At 35.0% G+C, this 20,147-nt stretch overlaps 10 non-coding genes and 1 pseudogene across 10 annotated transcripts; all 11 read left to right on the top strand.

The window, feature by feature from the left end:
• Positions 1-3,793: 3,793 nt before the first annotated feature.
• Positions 3,794-3,917, top strand: LOC114077013. Its single transcript, XR_003578108.1, has one exon. It is a non-coding gene; the product is annotated as a small nucleolar RNA SNORD14 (small nucleolar RNA).
• A 100-nt stretch (positions 3,918-4,017) lies between these two features.
• Positions 4,018-4,140, top strand: LOC114077010. The gene has a single exon (XR_003578105.1). It is a non-coding gene; the product is annotated as a small nucleolar RNA SNORD14 (small nucleolar RNA).
• A 237-nt stretch (positions 4,141-4,377) lies between these two features.
• Positions 4,378-4,478, top strand: LOC114076996. Its single transcript, XR_003578092.1, has one exon. It is a non-coding gene; the product is annotated as a small nucleolar RNA snoR99 (small nucleolar RNA).
• Positions 4,479-4,531: 53 nt separating this feature from the next.
• LOC114077017 lies at positions 4,532-4,655 on the top strand. Its single transcript, XR_003578112.1, has one exon. It is a non-coding gene; the product is annotated as a small nucleolar RNA SNORD14 (small nucleolar RNA).
• A 168-nt stretch (positions 4,656-4,823) lies between these two features.
• On the top strand, positions 4,824-4,947 carry LOC114077012. The gene has a single exon (XR_003578107.1). It is a non-coding gene; the product is annotated as a small nucleolar RNA SNORD14 (small nucleolar RNA).
• Positions 4,948-5,117: 170 nt separating this feature from the next.
• Positions 5,118-5,241, top strand: LOC114077011. The gene has a single exon (XR_003578106.1). It is a non-coding gene; the product is annotated as a small nucleolar RNA SNORD14 (small nucleolar RNA).
• A 170-nt stretch (positions 5,242-5,411) lies between these two features.
• Positions 5,412-5,535, top strand: LOC114077014. Its single transcript, XR_003578109.1, has one exon. It is a non-coding gene; the product is annotated as a small nucleolar RNA SNORD14 (small nucleolar RNA).
• Positions 5,536-5,754: 219 nt separating this feature from the next.
• LOC114077015 lies at positions 5,755-5,878 on the top strand. The gene has a single exon (XR_003578110.1). It is a non-coding gene; the product is annotated as a small nucleolar RNA SNORD14 (small nucleolar RNA).
• Positions 5,879-6,018: 140 nt separating this feature from the next.
• Positions 6,019-6,142, top strand: LOC114077009. Its single transcript, XR_003578104.1, has one exon. It is a non-coding gene; the product is annotated as a small nucleolar RNA SNORD14 (small nucleolar RNA).
• A 233-nt stretch (positions 6,143-6,375) lies between these two features.
• On the top strand, positions 6,376-6,499 carry LOC114077018. The gene has a single exon (XR_003578113.1). It is a non-coding gene; the product is annotated as a small nucleolar RNA SNORD14 (small nucleolar RNA).
• Positions 6,500-18,471: 11,972 nt separating this feature from the next.
• The window catches only part of LOC107016885, a 5,945-nt pseudogene continuing 4,269 nt past the window's right edge, over positions 18,472-20,147 (top strand).

Below are 20,147 nucleotides of genomic sequence, written 5' to 3'. Positions count from 1 at the left end.
TGAAACCGAAAATCTAACAATAAAGAACACCAAGTTTAACGTGGAAAAACCCTTCAAACCGAAGGTAAACACCACAGGATCGACAAGATCCGAATTGCTTCACTATAACAATAAGAGGGTTACAAATATTCTTCTAATGGCTACACAACAAGTGCCAAAAGAGAACAAACAATAGCTAAACCAACAAAAGATAAATAGAAAGAAACACCACCCAAACCCAGCTTCTGTTCGGGACCTAAACAGGATCTTGCTGACCTCCGGATACNCCTTAATTTCATCTTCGAAATTAATATCCACAGAATTGAGTTGACTCACAATCATATTGAACTCGTTTATATGATCAGAAACGGATCCATTCTCAGACATCTGTAAATTGAACAATCTACGCATCAAATATACCTTGTTCATAGCCGATGGTTTTTCATACATGTTTGACAGTGCCTTCAACAGATCGGACATAGTCTTCTCCTTCACGATGTTGAACGCCACGTTTCTTGACAAAGTCAACCGGATCAACCCTAGAGCCTGGCGATCCTTGAGTTTTCACTTCTCCTCCGTCATGGATTCCGGCTTCACCCCGGTCAACGGTTCGTGAAGATCTTTCTGATACAGATAATCTTCGATTTGCATCTTCCAGAAAATGAAATCGGATCCATCAAACTTCTCGATTGCAAGCTTCGAACTATCCATCTTCAGTGATCGTGTTGAATCTCCTTAGCTCTGATACCAGTTGTTGTGTCGAAAAGATGAAACCGAAAATCTAACAATAAAGAACACCAAGTTTAACGTGGAAAAACCCTTCAAACCGAAGGTAAACACCACAGGATCGACAAGATCCGAATTGCTTCACTATAACAATAAGAGGGTTACAAATATTCTTCTAATGGCTACACAACAAGTGCCAAAAGAGAACAAACAATAGCTAAACCAACAAAAGATAAATAGAAAGAAACACCACCCAAACCCAGCTTCTGTTCGGGACCTAAACAGGATCTTGCTGACCTCCGGATACGATCTCCACCGTTCAAATCAACCACCAAGATGTCAGGGACACTCAGTCCAAATTTCAGCCCGCTCCAACGGTTAGTTAATCGGGAAACACGATCTGAACGTGACTGGTCGGAGAAAAGACTGCAGCAAAAGAACCCTTTTCTTTCTCTCTTTTTCTCTTGTTGAAAGCTCTCTCAAAAACCTCTCTTATGTTCTAATGTCTTTCAAAGACAATACCAATGAGCAATTTAATTATTCTCTCAAAACCATTCTCTATTTATAGAGTTGTGCTTTTCCTTATAAAGCCAAAACCAACTACAAATAGGATTACTATTCCAATCCTTTTCCTAATAGAATTGGAAACCAAATAAAGAGAATAATTCCAATCCTTTTCCAAGTAGGATTAGGCAATGGGGCTTTGGCTGGAACATGGGCAATAGCCCAACAGAGGGAAGGAGGGAAGGGGAGGGGAGGGGGGGGTGATAGGACCCCCGTAAAGAGTAAGTGTGTAATTAAGAATTTGGTAATAAGTTGGGGGTGCTTTTGGCCATTTTCTCTTAAAAAAAATTCTAAATCATGATTTTTGGAGAATATGGTATTCCATCTCATGATATGATATCATGAGATGTCATATCATATTCTCCAAAAATCATGATTTAGAATTTATATGGTATTCCATCTCATGATATGATATCATGAGATGTCATATCATGAGACGGAATCAACGTGAAATCGCATGTTCAAATGTTGATTTCATCTCACGATTCTATATCGTATCGCATGACCAAACGAAATGCACACAAGTGAGACAAGGCATGAACCATATGATGTTGACACACAAGTAAAAATTGTCATAGCATGTATAGTGTTACATAATTATTCGCGAAATACCAAAGGAGTGATGAAATATTTATGGTCTATGAGCGCGAAAATATAGTTGCAAATGATATTGACCACAAATAACTCAAAGTAATAATGTTGGTTCGTCTTCTCGGTCATATGATCGAGAAATGCAAGTTCAACGTGAGGAGATTGTCTGTACTATGTGAGAAGATTACATTAAAGACTAGTTCACTACACTTTATGTTTAATTTTTTTTTATTGAATTAAAGTTTGATCAATTTAAGGTGGCATAATATATAAATATGACCCTTAACTTGGTTTCAACGGACAACCATGCCCTCCAATTTTTAGTGTGCACAAGTAGATACTTAAACTTGTATAAAATTGAACAAGTAGACACACATGTCCTATATGTCATAATACATGTAGGACACAAAATTGTCATATAGGGTGTCATGTAGGACGAATGTGTTCATTTATTCAATTTTATACAAGTTTAAGTGTCTACTTGTGCACACCCAAAGTTAAAGAAAATAGTTGTCATTTGACGCCAAGTTAAGGGTCATACTTATGTACTATACCATTAAAATTAGATGAAACTGTTATTTTAGTGGAGAACAAATAGCTTTGCAATAATTTATCATGCGATTTTATAAATTTTTGTTTATTTGATAAGATTGAATAAACAATTGTGGCTCCTAACTCACTTCAAACAAAACTTCAACTTCATCTTATGATTTCATATTATGATATCATATCATGATTTCATTCCAAATAGGCTCCTAACTCACTTCAAGATAATTAAGTGAATGATATGCAAATCAAGTTGTTGGATAAAAAGAATAGGAGGGTGTATGATCTAGGCCTAATAAAGACCTTTAACTACATTCTGTCTAAAATGAAAGTACATGATCTTCGATTTAGTGATGTGTGTGCATCTTGCAACTATGTAATAAAAGATCGACATGCTTACCCATATAAGAAGAAAAATGAATTGTTCAAAATAGAGTCATGTATAAGATAGTAACCAAACATCCATAGTAGACATTTTGGAGTTTTTATGGACATGTAGTATTGTCTTTTATATTTTAAAAAGTAATTGAAAATATTTTGATGTTATATTATTTATTTTATTATTGATTTAATAACATCGATTCTGATTGCAACCGTACATATGAGCTGTTTAAAATGCAAATGTTACTTTTTGGATTAAAAAAATATGATTATGTCGATTAGTTTATCTATTGTTTAAAAGCTAAAAGAAGTATTTTTTTTTAAATAAAAATATAATTTCAGAAAATGCACTTGAAAAATAATCAAACATTAATTATCATTAAAATTATTTGATCAACATTTTTTTTAAAAAAAAATCTTTGATAAAAATGATCTAAAATAAATATAAATAATAGAAACCGGGCCACGACCCAAAATGGGTCTACAATTGTTGGATCCCCCATCCCAGGCCTATAAACAGCAAACCCTAAAAACTCTTATAAACCCTAATGTTCTGTCATCTCTTTATAAATTCAAACTTTGCTGCTCTCAAATTTCATCACTGCAGTTCTTCACTAGAAACCTAGCCCATTATTCCTTACCCCTTCCCTTGTCGAAGCTTTTCTCCCTCAGTTTATGGTTTTAGGCAAATGAAATCAAGATTGAGTTTTTTTATTTTTTCATTGTGGGGTTCCTCTTTTTTGGGTTTATAGGTAAATGGAATCAAGATTGAGTTTTTTTTTTTTAATTGTGAACTCAATCTAGGGCTTCTCTGTATAAGGTTTTAGATTCCAAGCTGTACGCTTGTTCAAAATGAAAAAAACTCAATCTAGGGGTCTTAATTTTATATTTACTTGTCAATACATTAGACTTGCTACTCTGGGATGGCAGAGGGAGCAGCTGGTTTTTTTTTCAATGTTGGGTTCCTCTGTTTAAGGTTTTAGATTGAGTTTTTGCATTTTGGGTTGATCTGTGATGATGAATTTTAAGGCTTGTTTCTCAAAACATTCGCAGTGGCCGTCTAAGATCTTTCGCCTTCGCCTGGCTTGAGAGATAATGCTGTTTTTATCCTTCCTTGGATGTCTGAGATCTTTCCCTTTTTTGTTCTTTAATTTGTGTTTTATGTTTGTTTTAGTTTGGGATTGTGACAATTTTTGGTTAATTGATTGATTAGGATCTTAAATTATATGGTGTCTATGATGATAATCGTTAAGGCTTGTTTCTCAAACATTCGCAGTGGCCGACTAAGAGCTTTCGCCTTCGCCAGGCTTGAGAGTTAATGCTGCTTTTATCCTTCCTTGGATGTCTGAGACACCATCATTTTTGAGCTAACCATAATCATGTTTTGTTATTTTGCTGTTGAATCTATCTGGGGTTTTCTCCATTTTGGTTTTAGTATGTGATTCTGCTATGTTTATGTTTTTGAAACTATCATTTATGTTAGCAAATTCGTATTTTTATGGCTAAAGATCATAGCTTTTATGAAAATAATCTCTTTGCTTAAATCAGGGGATCTTGTACTTTAAGTCTGCCTCTCTAGCAATGAAAGAGTTGCTTTAGGGATGAACAAGTCCCTGATAATTTAATCCATTCATCACTTTGTCAGCATCACAATTTTTATGTTTTGCTGATCATTATTGGATGGTACAATTTGAATTGTTTTAAGAAATTGGTGTTTTTGCTGAACTGTTTTGTTATGTCAAATTGTCAATGATGATAGATCCTAAGGCTTGTTTCTCAAAACATTCGCAGTGGCTGCCGAAGTGCTTTCGTCTTCGCCAGGCTTGAGAGCATATGCTGCTTCTATCCTTCCTTGGATGTCTGAGGCTCTTCACCTTTGTTTAAGTTAACTAAGATAGATTGTGTTCTTGCTTGAAGTGAATCTGTGTAATTCTCTTAGGGCTAGTGTTGTTCTTTCATGATGATGAATATCTGTATAATACTCTTATGACTAGTGTTTGATTGCTTGTTTTTTCCCTTCATGAGCTGTTTCCTCTTGCCCATGATGATATATCTCAAGGCTTGTTTCTCAAAACATTCGCAGTGGCCGCCTAAGTGCTTTCGCCTTCGCCAGGCTGGAGAGCATATGCTGCTTCTATCCTTCCTTGGATGTCTGAGGCTCTTTACCTTTGTTTAAGTTTTAACTAAGATAGATTGTGTTCTTGCTTGAAATGAATCTGTGTAATTCTCTTAGGACTAGTGTTGTTCTTTCATTATGATGAATATCTGTGTAATACTCTTATGACTAGTGTTTGATTGCTTGTTTTTTCCCTTAATGAGCTGTTTCCTCTTGCCCATGATGATATATCTCAAGGCTTGTTTCTCAAAACATTCGCAGTGGCCGCCTAAGTGCTTTCGCCTTCGCCAGGCTTGAGAGCATATGCTGCTTCTATCCTTCCTTGGATGTCTGAGGCTCTTTACCTTTGTTTAAGTTTTAACTAAAATAGATTGTGTTCTTGCTTAAAATGAATCTGTGTAATTCTCTTAGGACTAGTGTTGTTCTTTCATGATGATGAATATCTGTGTAATACTCTTATGACTAGTGTTTGATTGCTTGTTTTTTCCCTTCATGAGCTGTTTCCTCTTGCCCAAGATGATATATCTCAAGGCTTGTTTCTCAAAACATTCGCAGTGGCCGCCTAAGTGCTTTCGCCTTCGCCAGGCTTGAGAGCATATGCTGCTTCTATCCTTCCTTGGATGTCTGAGGCTCTTACCTTTGTTCATGTTTTAGCTATGATAGATTGTATTCTTGCTTGAAATGAATCTGTGTAATCCTCTGAGGACTAGTGTTCATTTGCCTTTTTACTGTGGCTAAGCATGATTTAGTTCTTGCGTGATGATGGGATAGGAGACTAATAATAACAGTATTGTATTTGTAACTTCTTAGGACTAAATTGCTTATGTTTTCTTGATGTACATTTCATCTTTTGCCCATGACGATAGATCCTAAGGCTTGTTTCTCAAAACATTCGCAGTGGCCGCCTAAGTGCTTTCGCCTTCGCCAGGCTTGAGAGCATATGCTGCTTTTATCCTTCCTTGGATGTCTGAGGCTTTTAAATTACGTTTAATTTTTAATTGTGGTTTTGTTCATTCTTGATGATTATTAGGAACTATAAGGATCCTGCTCTATGCGGAACTCCTCTTAAAACTAGTGTGTGCTAGTTTTTTTTTTATTGAACTTTTACTTTTCTTGGTCCATGATGATAAATTCAAAGGCTTGTTTCTCAAAACATTCGCAGTGGCCGCCTAAGTGCTTTCGCCTTCGCCAGGCTTGAGAGTATATGCTGCTTTTATCCTTCCTTGGATGTCTGAGACCTTTTCGCTATATTTTAGTATTTCCCTGTTGCTTCATTTTTAGATTGTTCATATATCTTTGAATTTAAATTGTCTCCTACTTAAAGTAGGTGCTAGATACTGTCTTTTACCACACTAGCAATTGCACTTGTCACTTGGTGTTACCTCTTACTTCACAAAGATATAGAGACCAATGGTAATGGCACACATGTATGTGCAACTCCTAAAACTAGTGTTGATAGAAGCTTTTGTATTGTCCTATGAAGTTAAATCCCAAGGCTTGTTTCTCAAAATATTCGCAGTGGCTGCCTTGGAGCTTTCGCCTTCGCCAGGCTTGAGAGTTTTTGCTGCTTTTATCCTTCCTTGGATGTCTGAGGCCTTTCAGTATGTTGTTTCACCCTCGCCTCATATTTTATATTGCAGCTATTGCCTTTTTCAGTCGTCACAACATTTTGGACTCTTAATTTACAACAACATACAACTTGAAATTCCATAAGTGGGGTTAGGTGATGATGGTATGCTGTACGCAGACCTTAGTGAAGTTGTTTCGTTGGCTCAAGTGCATACTCATATAACATTGAGATAAAATGTTGCTGTATTGGGCTATGATTATAAAGAGAGAGGATAGAGTGAAGAATTTCTCATTTTTTGAATGAGATTTGGTAGATAAATTTGCATAACATAGGGTTTGTGATATAGTTGCCCCCTAAATAGCTGTTGGTGGCTTTATTATTAACTCTATATTGTGCATCTTTGTTCTATTCTTTTGAACATGAGTTTTCTTCACAATGAACCTTCTATAAAATACACTTGATATGAGCCCTTTGCACTCACAAATATAACCAAACTGTTTTTTATAGTGTTTCTAGACCAAAAATCTAAAGTAAATTTATTTTGTTGTTTACATATTATTATAATAACCTTAATCTAACATAATACAATATTTTTGACTTCAGAATTTGTGTTTGTATTCTGTGATAATAGGTACTTCTTTCTTCATATATCAATTGAAATTTGTATTTTTCTAGACCAAACTTGAACGTATTCTTGGTTAAAATAAAAATCAAAGTCAATTTATTTTGCTGTTTACATGTGGACTGTTATATAGTACATAAACATTTTTTTTCAAAAAAAAATTAAAATTTGTGTTTGCATTTAATTAATTGAAGTCTGTATATTTTTATACTCATGAAGCATGATATATATTATATATAAAAAATAAAATTCTTTTGTAAAATGTTCGTCAACAATTGATAGTGATGACAAACCTACAGAAACAGGTATACTCATTTACATTGATGGGTAGCTAAACTGCTTTATTTCTAATAATCTCTTGTTGATTATAATTGTTTATCATGTTTTAATAATGTTATAATAACCATCTTTAGAAAGTTTGTTACGGAAATATTCTGCGAGTAAGTATGCCAGACTATGCCATCCAATTTTTATTTTATTTATTATTTTTTTTTAATGCAAATAAATAGTGGTATAGTTTATAACAAGTTCTTTACAAAATGTCTATTTATATGCTAACTAAAAAATTTAAATTATAATTTAGTATACATTATATAACCTTGCGGTATAGTCTATTAAAATAAATAGTGGTATAGTTTATTATATTAATTACACGCAAAACTCATTTAACATAAAAAAAATAAAAGAGTTCAAATAATTATATAACCTTGCGGCTATGGGTGGACTGGATCCTTGTTCATCAATTAATTTTCCACCATTGACTACCAAGACTTATCCCAACATACATACAAACTTCTTTTTGTAAAGGAGCAAATGGATGCCCACTGATAGAAATTTTATAAAGAAAGCTAATTAGTGATAAGGACAGTGAGGGGACTCTCCAAAACTATAATTCATTTGATCAACCTTTAACAAGTGAAGTGGAAGCCATCGAAGGCGGTGACAAAGTGTGAGTATAAATCATATTGACAAGGGAATTTCAATTCAAATGGTAGATAATATGATGATGGATAAAGAGGTCAACAAAGAGGTGAATCTGGAGATGGTAAAGGTAGAAGGGAAAAATATTACAATATTGATATTAGAATGAAATTATAAAATAATAAATTATTTAGCACAAGCACTGTGTCGTGTAAGTGACTGCGCCACATGTACTCTCAAACATGTGCACTCGTCGTTGAAAGTTTGGAGGTAGCCCAAAACCAGTTTGCCCAAAATTAATTCTAAGAATAAGATAAGAAGAAAAGAAGAAATGTTACTTTTTTTTTTTGTTGGTAGTGATGTTTTATGCTCACTCAAAATACATCTTTATACAGGAATTGCAAATAGGAGTTGCAAATAGAAGAAATGAATTCTTAAGAAACGTATGTGAAATCTTAATGACATTAAAAGTCATTATAACACACTTTAATAATAATATAATTTGGAATGGATAACTAATTTATTCCTTTTGTAATGTAATATTTTATATATTTTGCATTACTCTTAATTAATATTGTAAAAATGATATTATAATCCCCCACTAATGCAAAGATAAAGAGTAAGAACAAATTTTGGGCAAAAAGAAGAAATATGTACTTAAGTGTCAATATTTTTCGATTTGAATTAACACATAGTGAAATGGAGCAACAACTCAATATCCAAAGTGGAGTACTCTTGAACTGAATGTATATTAATTGAGACCTCCATAACAAATACTATATCCTTAAATTTTAAGCAACCTCCATGATACGAACAAAGTGCTTTTATGGTCATGCACACACCTTAGGTTTTATGAGTGTTCTAGAAAGACGATTAATTCTTTCATGACAGGCGACCACACCTTTACACTCACGTAGGTGACTCCATCAAGTCTATCTCAAATAGACCACTTACGACTATAGAATCATTAAAAGCAAAATAAGTTCAACTTTATAAAATAGTGTCTCACGTCATAAAGATATAAAATGTGGTGTATATTGAGGCCTAACAGGTCCACCACATTACCTAAATCAATGGGCTTTAGCCTCATCCCCCTCGACGTTTCAAGGATTATTTTCCTTGTCAAGCCCTTGGTCATAAGATCCTCCAAATTTCTTTCGAACCTTACGTATTTCAAGAAAATAACACCCAGTTTTAACAACTGTTTAACTGCACCATGTCTGATGCGAATATGTCTCTTTTTTTCATTGTACACACTATTTTTGGCAATTCCAATTGCTGCTTGTGAGTCACAGTGAAGAGAGACTAGTGATGCTTGTCTTTCCCACAAAGACATATCCGCCAAAAGATTTCTCAACCACTCAGTTTCTTACCCTGCCAACTCGAGAGCAATGAATTCAGAATTCATGGTAGAACGTGCTATACAAGTCTATTTGAAAGACTTCCACGAAATAACACCTGCACCCAAAGTAAAAACATAGCCACTGGTGGAGCTAACTTCATCATTGTCAGTTACCCAATTTGCATCACAAAAACTTTCTAAAACAACAGGAAATTTGTTAAAATGCAAACACCAATCCATAGTACCTCTCAAATACCTTAGCAATCGATGAAGAGCATTTCAGTGCTCACTATTGGGATTATGCGTATATCTACTCAATCTACCAACAATAAAACTATATCAGTTTGAGAAACATAACACTCCAAATTATTTTAGCATATTCAGTTTGAGAAATACTAGATTCTTTATTCTTTTTCAAGTGTATGTGAGGATCATAAGGAGTTCTCACTGTAACTACATCAAAACAATCAAACTTTTTCAACATCTTTTTAATGTAATGAGACTGACACAAAGAGAAACCATTAGCAGTTGTTTTGATTTTAACTTTCAAAATCACACCTGCTTCACGAAGGTCTTTCATCTCAAATTTAGATGATAAAAAGTTCTTGGTCTCATTAGTAACATTCATATTAGGACCAAAGATTAACATGTCATCTACATATAAATGTATAATGACACAATCTGAACCTATCATCTTAGAATAAACACATGTATCAGATGAATTTACAACAAAGTCATTATCCACTAGTGTGATATTAAATTTTTCATACCATTGCTTAGGTGCTTGTTTTAGTCCATACAAAGACTTTCTCAATTTGCATACTTTATCCTCTTGTCCTGAAACCACAAAACCCTCAGGTTGAGTCATATAGATCTCTTCCTCTAAATCACCATTTAGAAATTTTGTTTTGACATCCGTTTGATGTACCACTAAGTCGCGAATAGAGTCCAAAGCAATAAGAGTTCTAATGGTCGCTATTTTAGTCACAGGAGAATAAGTATCAAAGTAATCAACACCTTTCTTTTGGTTAAAACCCCTAATCACAAGTCTAGCCTCATATTTATCAATTGTACCATCAGGTCTCAATTTCTTCTTAAATATCCACTTGCTACTTCTGGTCTTACAACCTTTAGGTAAATCATATAAGTCCCAAGTGTGATTAGAAACTATAGAGTCTAATTCACTTTTAATAGTCTCTTTCCAAAATATAACATCTATTGATCTCATTGCTTCATCATAAGTCTTAGGATCTTCTTCTATTAAATAGATAGACACTAATTCATCATTAAAACATTAATATCAAAATTTTCAGTTAAGAAAGTAGTGATAAAATCAGGATTAAAACTTGTCTCGATTCTACGTCTCTTACTCTTTCTAAGTTCTTTTTCATGTTCATTATAAATAACTTTAGAAGAAGGTACAACATGAGAATCAATAGACATAGATGTAGAAGCATTATTTTTCACATCACTCGGCACATTATTTTTCAAGGGAAAAATATGCTCAAAAAATTCTACATCTCTAGATTCACAAATAGAATGGTCACTTAGAAACATAAACCTATATGCAACACTATTTTGAGATAACCAATAAAGACTGTATCAAAAGTCTTAGATCAAAGATTTACTCGTTTAAAATCAGGTAGACCAACCTTAGCCAAACACCCTACACTTTCAGAAATTTCAAGTTAGGAGTAAATCTTTTCCACAACGCATATGAGGTCTTGTCTACTTCTTATTGTAACAACCCTAAAAATGGATAAGATAAGAAATGTTTAATGTGTCAAGAATGCCTATGATTAGACCAGAGTTCACACGGACTGATGCGCGTAGAACCAGACCTCGGAACCTTTGCTACAGCCAAGCCAACTAACTTGGGGAGTTAGTTGAGCTTGAAAAGGTTAGGTCCAACTCTTTAACCAGACTTAAAAAGAGGAAATCTTAGGTTGAAGGGTCTAAGGGTAAAATGGTCTTTTTCCTGGCGAAGGGTAGTTTCGTAATTAATCTAAATATGTAATTAATTTTCTAATTAATAAGGTGAAAGGGCAATTTTGGGAGAGGGGGCCGAAAATAGGCTCATGAGGTGAAGTTTTGCTCCACCCGTGTTCGAACCTAGGTGGAAGCAATGAATTAAAGTGATTTTTATTTAAGCTATTGAATTAATGTAATTAATTAATAATTCTTATGCATTAGCTGATTTAAAATAAAATAGAAATCATATTTTTATTAAAAATTGACTAAGTTCTAAAACTAGACGCCTAAGCCTCCTACAACTCTTACTCTCTCACGTTTATCTCTCCACTCTCACTCTCACACTCAATCTCTCTTATTCTTTCTCACGTATTTTCCTGCCAAAATAAGATACAAAAGCAGAAAAAAATAATTCAAGTTCATACACTCGAAGAACTCACGAAATCACAAGAAAACAAACATTAATCGCACACTAGGCTAAGGGAGGTTGTCATTCGAGTGGAGTTGATATTGAGGAGGCTTAGACGTGTTCTTGGGTGAAGTTTTTGGGCATCAAGTCACGAGTTTAACGTCAAAAAAGTATGAGTTTTATTCTCTCTTGGTCCCTTTCCCAAGAGACCCCTTAAGGTTCATATTATTCATCCGGAAGCTAGGATTGTTTCCCCTTTTGCATGCCCCTGTCACTAGCTCCTAATGAATCGTAGGTTTAGTAGGATTGCTGGTAGATTTAGGTATATGTTATGTTTTCGTGATAACTATGATTATGTTTGTGTACTTGAAATCGTATGAAAGACAACCATGTATTCGAAATTATGTGCAAGTGTGTGCGTGTGCAAGTGTGTTACAATAAATGAGGTTCTCGAATTAAGGCTTCAATTTGATAATGTTTTGGTTGTCATTTTACGTGCATAAACCTATGTAAATCGTGATGTTCATTAAAATGGAAGTGTGTCTGATTTGAGTATAAATATTTTGGCTAAACGAATCTATGAAAATGCACCCCAAAAAGCGTTAGATGATCTATGAATTCCCTAAGATTTCAAGTGAAATGATGGTAAAAATAAGCTTAAAAATGACTAAATTTCCAGCAAACTTACAAGTTTAGTTTAGGCTAAATGTAGAGGAATACATCTGAAATTTAATTGAGTATAAAGGGATGAGGCCACCAGGATTCGAACCTGTGACCTCACCCCTGTAATGCTTTGAAATCGCAAGAAAAGAAATGTGGTCAGGGGGAATCGATATGGGGTATGCTGGCTGAAAATGTAGAGTACAAAAAGTAATAAAATAAAATGGGAGGCGTGGGAATCGAACCCACGACCTCCAGGCTGCGAGTGAAGTAAAGGAAAAAAATAAAAGAAAGGTAATGTGAGGCGTGGGAATCGAACCCACAACCTCAAGGCTGTGAAGGAGAGTAAAGGAGAACGGGAAAATAAGAAAGAAAATAAAGTGAGGCAGTGGGGGCTCGATCCCACAACCTCACTGCCAACGCAGAGATAGTCAACATTTAAATGAAATTAAAATAAGAAGGCTGTGGGGGTTCGACCCCACAACCTCTCAGTCTCAAACGAGTAAAAGAAAAATAATGAGAGGTTGTGGGGGTTTGATCCCACAACCTCCTGGTTAATGCGAAATAGACAAGGAAAATAAATAGGAAAATAAAAGGGAGCTGTGGGGTTCGAACCCACAACCCCTCGGCCAAGGGAGAGAGTTTCTAAAGAAAAGGAACTAAGGGCTCGATCTAGGGCCTCAATGTCATGATGACTAAAAATAAAATCAAGGAAAAATGTAAGTGTTGTCCAAGGGATTTGAACTTGGGTTTCCTTGCCCAAATTTCTGTATTGATACATAAGTCTTACGTGAATTAAATGTCAAGTATAATGCCACCTACTTAGATCGAATCGATATCTTGGCATACATACAAGATACATAAGTCTTATACTACATAATCTTAGGAAGATATGAGTCACTTAACAAACTATTAATGAAGCCTTATGACTTGTATGTATAAACCCATAAGTCTAGCATACGTTTAGAATTAAGTGAACCTAAGATGTATGTAATGAAATGAACTAACCCTAGAAGGGTTAAGTACGAGCGTAAAACACACTAAATGGGCAAGTGCATTGGCATATGATGAAATAATTATTATGTAATGAAATGATGAAACCCTAGAAGGGGAAAGTAAGAGTGTGAAACACACAAATGGTCAAGTGCATTGGCATTTGAGGAAATGAACATTCACGTAAAAATGGGGTGAGTAATTATGAAGAGCAATTATGCTAATGTTAATGAATGTGGTGACAACATGATATGGGGCTAATGTAAAAGATGAGAACAATCTCCAATGAGCCTAAGTAAATGTTACCAAAACGTACTCACCTATGAGAGTATAAAGTTAATGAAGAGACCAGTCTCTGTGAACACTCTCATGAAAGTATTGAAGTTAATGCATACTTAATACTAATCATGCTAGAAGCCAGCTTCCATGATGTATGAGTTGAATGTAATGGAACTTTATACTGAGCACCGATAGGCTAGCTATGAGCGGTGATGCCTTCCTTCAGGAAGGGCGGATGTTCACGTAACTCTCATGAAATGAGACTGTTCGAAATGCTGGGTATGGGTCTCCTTATATCTCCTAGTCTTTGAATCTATACTGCCAATATAAGAATCTAACAGGGGTCAATCCCCTATATATGCTAGCATGTTTTGGGTCACTTTAGCCAGTGATTCAACCTCTTTTGGTGTGGAGAAGACGCTGGATTTCATGATGCTCACATGATATATATCTATTAAAGTTAAAGTTCCCAAAGAATGAATGAGGTCAGCCTCAAATGATGCACATAAAGAAATGAATGATACCAAAGGTGTTGATAGAATAGTCAAGAGATGAGCTAGACTTAAATAATGACACTAGGTCATTCTTGATCATTGCACATCGAACCCGATGAAAGTCTTAAACTACATCTTAGGTGTAGCTGGTGTCTACACTAGCTTATGAATATATGAAGTGAAGTAGGTATGAATGAATGAAACAGACTCTGTGTTCGCTAAAGAAGGTTCCCTAGTTTAGGTCTCATATGTTGAGCCCTCATTTTTGGGAAGTCTTGATGTCAAGTACATGATTCCAAAGTTTCATGGCATATGAACGAATGGTATAAAAGATGTTATGTGTTATATGCAAGATGTTATGTGTTATGTGTAAGACGTTATGTGTTCTGTGCAATACGATACGTATGATGATGCATGCTACTTTTATGGCATGACTTTCCTAATCCAAATTTGGCAGGTTCACTAACTTTCCTAATCCAAATTTGGCAAATCTACTGACTTGACTTTCCATTAATCATGATGTTAGGAAAGAGCAATTCTTACTTATGCATGTCCTTGGTGTGTGCTTGCATATACCCATACTTAGTACAAGTGTGTACTAATACCATACAATATCTACTTTTAGGTGTAGGCACAGGTGGACGTTAGAGCTTACGGTACGACGTTGCAGCTATCCGGATATGGAACTTACATCCGAACTTGGTAGGCCCTCATGCTTTCGAGGATGTCTACCGTTATTATCTAGCTTAGATGTAGGATTTAGCTAGTGGAGCATGTTTCACTAGTGTTTCATTTCCCATTTCATTTCAGACTTTGTATTGGTGTCGTTTTGGCAAGAATACGTTTAACGCAATTATGAACTGCTTCTTTCATTTGATTATGATGTTAAGTATAATATGTTTTGCATGAAATAAGAAAACAAAAAGTTCAAATTTCCGCTAAAATTAACCTAGATGAAGTAAGTATGACGTATGTAGGCTTGTCTGCAACCTCTGAGAGGTCAACGACGTCGGTCTCGTCTGGGGTCTAGATTCCGGTCGTGACACTTATGCGGGACTCTATTAAAAATATAACATGCAGACAAGACTGCTTCTCCCTACATATTGTCAGATAGACCAGAGCTTAAAAGCATAGAGTTCATCATTTCTTTAAGGGTTCTATTTTTCCGTTCGACTACACCATTTTGTTGGGGAGTAAATAACTTAGCACAAACACTATGTCGTGCAAGCCACTACCTTGAAAGCGATTTTGGCTCAATTCTGGTGCAAATCATTGTAGTCGGTCGCTCTCCAAGGTTCCACAATTACTCTCAAACACGTGCACTCATGGCTGAAAATTTGGAGGTAGCCCAAAACCAATTGCCCAAAATTTAGAAGAAAATAGGGAAATATTTTTCTTTTTTTATTTTTCTTTTTTGTGTTGGTAGTGGTGTTTTAAGCTCACTCCAAATACATATTTATATAGGAGTTGCAAATAGGAGTTTCAAAGAGAAGTGAATTCTTAAGAAACGTATATGAAATCTTAATGACATTAAAAGTCATTACATCACACTTTAATAAAAATGTAATTTGGAACGGATAGGTAATTTATACCTTTTGTAACGTAATATTTTATATACTTTTCATTACTATTAATTAATATTGTAAAATTAATATTACAATATTATTGATGGTTTAGCTCAACAGCATATCTTCACCAAGCTATCGGAAGATAGTCTCGAAAATGCTACTTTTTAAATTCCTTCACAAATTTTTGAGTCGAAATAGGGGTGGTTTCCACCTCATATGCAGGAGTCTGTATCTGTGAATACGGAGGAGAAGGAACAAAAAAATTAGGAGTTGAAAGTGGCTTGTGTTAAATCACAACCGGTTCAGACCTTACATGAGATGGTGTCTCACCTAGGGGCTGCAGAGGATCAAGAAATAGTTAACAAAGATGCAAATGAAGATAGAGAACATAAAGAAGTTTTGCAGATTGAGCATCAAAGTTATAAAGATGCACGCATTTCTCCATCATCAACACGAACTCCTAAAGGCCAAAATAAAGGGGAAGTGCTTCCTAAAAGATCTAATCCTCAAAAGGGGACCATAATTGGGTCTAAATGATGATGAAGACATTGTTTTGGAATGTGAGGTCTATTAGATCTCAAAATTCATTCAATAGAATTCAAATGTTACACAGATTTCACAAATTTTCTATCATAGTTTTGATGGAGCCTTTTCAAAATGTTAATAATATACAAAGGTTCAAAACGAGATTGGGCATGAAGTAGTCTTAGATGGTTTCTTATGGTCCAATGAGCTATTCAGCATTAGAGGAAGGAGAAATTGTTTGTTAGTTGTAGTTAGTTCGATAGTTGTAGTTAGTTCGTTAGTTTTAGTTAGTTCGTTAGTTGTAGTTAGTTCATTAGTTTAGTTAGTTCGTTAGTTTTAGTTAGTTCGTTAGTTGTAGTTAGTTCATTAGTTTAGTTAGTTCGTTAGTTTTTGTTATTTCGTTAGTTGTAGTTAGTTCAATAAAGTCTCGGCATTGATGAAAAACTTATGATCGAGAATTCCGTTGGGGCCAACCCTTAGGATGAACAACAACCTTTAAAACTTGGAAATAATGGGTATGTTCATCTACCCTTTTCCACTTTAATATTAGGCTTAATTTGCATGATGTAGGGGTTGAACATGTGACGTAGTTACAAGTCCCTTGCCACTTGAGCTAAGCCTATGATGATGTATTCCTAGTAATCCTTCATGATTACGAATGGGAACTTGTAATTTCATCATTCAAGAGCTTTGATCCTCAATTGTAAGTTGCGGGTATTTGATACGGGTATGAATCTAGAGGTCGGGTCCTTCATGAGCTAAATTTTATAGATTCGGGGATACAGATTTAGGATTTATATATGGGTGCAGGGATTCAGCTGGAAAAAGAGCTAGAAAACCTAAATTATGAGATGTTATGTAGAAAACTTTTGGAGAAAATATTAATAAGAGGAGAATCTTGGAAGGAGATAAATGTAAAGGGAGTGCCTTAAGAAATTTCTATATTATTCCATTTTCTTTAATTTCACCTCAGCTTTTGTTTTGATTACAGAAATCATTGAACCTGTCCGAAATTTCTCCTTCAATTTTGGTCAAAATACCTAAAATCGGTTGGCCCGATTGGGCATGAATCTCACTCGCATGTCGTGTTGACAGGGGTGCTGTAGCAAAAGTGAAGAGTCTGAGCAACTTAGTGTCAAAATGATAGTTATGGTCTCAACATACTACATCTGGTATGACGAGGGGCATACTCTTTGATCTAAATTTTGATACTTCTAGTAGGATTGTCATTCGAGGCGTAAAATTATATGGATTTTTCCAAGATTTGGCACTTCTAGTTGTGAAAACCTAAGGTAAAGTGGAAATTAGGAAAGAACAAATATCATCCTTATTAACTTGTTGTTTTTGGTAAACGACTTGAATATGTGAATTTTTCCTCTTACATCAATTAAACTGCTTATCCAAAAAACTGTTTCTCTCTTGATGCAAATAAGATATAAGAGCCACCTGATATAGGTGTCAAAAGTTAGGAAGCACTCGACAACTAGGAATAGTGATTACATACCTTCGCGAGATTGTAGAAAATGTAGAAATATATATGAGCTTGATAAAAGATTGACTGCAGTGCATTAGATGCTTTAATTTTGGTACTGGTATATTTATACAATTATTAAACAACTTACTACTATAGCACTGATACTGACTTTAATAGCGGTGCATTTATTGCCATGCCATTAATTATCTTATATTTTAATATGACCCATGAAGCGACTCGAGTTACAAATAATTTGTGGCTCTGATAACGAAATAATGCCATAGCCCTGACAACATTGTGGAGCTCATTTCATCCTGAGTAGAAACATGTTATTGGAAGGCGATGTATAGTTGGACAACAACATGCCACCAATTGTGTTGACTGGTAAAGGATTACTGAATGTCAATATCGATGGTGAGAGCGCTGGGCTATGTGTGGCAAATTAATCACGTGATGCTATCTAAACTACATTGTTTAGATAGTATGTCTTCCTATCTAATGTCATTATTTGCTATGGCTGATCCAATTGGAAGAAAGATGAACTCTATGACGAATAAGTTTTTATGGGAAGGAAATCGTAGCAACAAAAAGTTTCGCTTAGTTGGATGGCAAGTGGTCACTAGTGCACAGGAAGGGAGTGGATTGTGAATTAGGAACTTGAGATTGCACAATAAAAGCAGGGTTTAGGAGATTTAGCAGGAACGAAGGGGCAGTCTGAATCAAAATAATTGAAGCAATCTATGGCAGCAGACAAGGCTGAAATCCCCCTTCAAATATTTCATACACTAGAGGGGGAGTATGGAAAGGGATTTGTAAGTTATGGGTCAAGTTTCAACAATTCACCGAATTGGAGGTTGGCAATGGAGTTAAAATAAGATTTTGGACTGACTTATGGACGGGTGATGAGTGCTTGAAAAAAAAATTTCCTTTTTTTTCAGTTGTTGCAATAACAAAGATGGAGTTCTGGCTGAATTTTCTTCCAACACGGGATGTCATATGAATTTTACAAGGAATTTGAATGATTGGGGAATTGACGACTTTTGTCTATTGCTCCTTCAACTGGATTATACCCACATTGATCAGAGTAAAGGGGATTCACTAGTATGGATAGCTAGTAATGATGGAACCTTTTCAGTAAAAAAGTGTTATGACCTTCTAATCAAGCAAACAAGATTTTGGGATTCAAGTTGGCCTTGGAAAGGGATTTGGAGAACTAAAGCTCCTATAAAGATAGCTTGTTTTGGTAGGATTGTAGCATGGGGAGCTTTTCTTACTCGTGATAATCTTCAGAAAAAGGGTTTTGCACTAAGTAATCAATGTTATATATGTGAAGAAGAGTTGGAGACTGTGAATCACCTTCTTTTGCATTGCAGAATAGCTAGACAATGTTGGAAATTTTTCTTCAGTATTTGCGAGGTATCTTCGATCATGCCTCTGCGTGTGAAGGAATTATTGGAGAGTTGATAGCACAATAGACACAAAGCTTTGAAGCAAATATGGAGAATTATACCTTTGTGCATATTCTAGACTTTCTGGCTAGAAAAAATAAAGCTTGTTTTGATGGGCAAAAAGACCATATTTCTAGAGTTAAATTAAGTGTTTACATAGTTTGTTTGCTGGTGTAAAATTAGTCTCCTTGATAATATAGATTAATATATGGAGTTTTTGGAGCAGCTAAGGAGATGTTGTAATTGATGTATGAATAATTCCAGCAGTCTTTTTTTAACTTTTGATTTTGGTACCTTCTTGTTACCTAATTAATAAATCTTTACCGTATACAAAAAAAAGAAAGAGAAGTGTGTTGATGGATGACAATGTGTTGCAGGACTGCGACATGCTGCTGATTGAGCGTTGACTGAAGACGTGTTACCGTATGGTAACATGACACTAAATATGCATTAACCAAAACATGTCGTTGTACAGAAGCTTAGCACTAACTAAGTATTAACTACAAACTTGTTCACGGATGGTGGCAAACTTGTCAGCTTACTGATGCTGATGTTAAACATGGCATGTGCTGGTGGAACAATCGCAGGAATTGATAAGAATAGGCAGTGGGTACCATTTATTAAAAAATTTAATGGACACTGCAGAGCATTTTTTTCTCAAACTGGCAGGAAGAGACGAGAATGGTCTGACTGGAAAGAGATGAATGGTCACTTGAAGGAGACATGATTTTTTTTCTCATGCCCGTATTTTTTTTATATGTGTCTGTTACGTGCTGTCCTTCGGACATACTGCTTTTTACTATCACTTTTAGCAGAGTACTTTTCTCATTGAAAGAGAAACATTGAATGACACTTGCAAAATATGTGATCATGGTTGTACTTTTCTTCCCAAAGGAAAGATTGTATTTTTATGAATTTTTTCTCTGTAATATATATATATATATATATATATATATATATATATATAT

This window comes from Solanum pennellii, chromosome 4, assembly GCF_001406875.1.
Source record: "Solanum pennellii chromosome 4, SPENNV200".
NCBI lineage: Eukaryota > Viridiplantae > Streptophyta > Magnoliopsida > Solanales > Solanaceae > Solanum > Solanum pennellii.
This window is presented reverse-complemented; position numbering and strand designations above follow the sequence as displayed.